The sequence below is a fragment of the Castanea sativa genome, chromosome 8 (genome assembly GCF_040712315.1).
Source record: "Castanea sativa cultivar Marrone di Chiusa Pesio chromosome 8, ASM4071231v1".
In the NCBI taxonomy this organism is placed as follows: Eukaryota; Viridiplantae; Streptophyta; class Magnoliopsida; order Fagales; family Fagaceae; genus Castanea; species Castanea sativa.
This window is the reverse complement of record NC_134020.1, coordinates 1744037-1744808: the sequence shown is the minus strand read 5'-3', so window position 1 is coordinate 1744808 and position 772 is coordinate 1744037. Positions and strand designations below refer to the sequence as shown.

At 39.1% G+C, this 772-nt stretch overlaps 1 non-coding gene across 1 annotated transcript; it reads right to left on the bottom strand.

Annotated features, from left to right (window-relative positions):
• Window positions 1-213: 213 nt before the first annotated feature.
• LOC142608485 (small nucleolar RNA R71) lies at window positions 214-320 on the bottom strand. The gene has a single exon (XR_012839514.1). It is a non-coding gene; the product is annotated as a small nucleolar RNA R71 (small nucleolar RNA).
• Between the last annotated feature and the right edge of the window lie 452 nt (window positions 321-772).

The following is a 772-nucleotide window of genomic DNA, read 5'->3' as shown; positions in this document are numbered from 1 at the left end:
CCTAATGTCCATATTGCAAATTTCTTGGAAATTTGTGATACTTTTAAACATAACGGAGTGACAAATGATGCGATTCGACTAAGACTTTTTCCCTTCTCACTTAGGGATAAAGCAAAAGTTTGGTTGAATTCCTTACCACCTGGCATCATTACTACATGGGAGGAGTTGGCCCAAAAATTCTTAGCAAAATATTTCCCTCCTGCAAAGACAGCAAAGCTAAGGAATGATATCACCACGTTCATCCAATTTGAGCGTGAATCATTATATGAAGCATGGGAGAGATACAAAGATTTATTGTGAAGGTGTCCTCATCATGACCTTCCAGCATGGCTTCAAGGGCAAACATTCTACAATGGTCTAAGAGCTACAAACAAGTCTATGGTTGATGCAGCAGCTGGTGGAGCTTTAATGAGTAAAACTCATGAGGCAGCCTATGAACTTCTGGAAAAATTGGCATCCAACAACTATCAATGGCCTACAGAAAGAGCAATGCCAAGAAAGATAGCTAGAGTTTTAGAACTTGATCCTATTACCTCACTGGCAGCACAAATGACAACTTTGTCTCAACAACTAGGTAAAATGAATGTTAATGCTATTCAAACTAATGTTGTTTGTGATCATTGTTCAGGAAATCATTCAAGTGCTGACTGCCAAGTGGGAAATCCTTTTGCCCAATCGAATTATGGACAAGCAAATTACATGTCAAATTTTCAACGTCAAAATAATCCATACTCGAACGCGTACAATCCTGGATGGAGGAATCACCCCAACT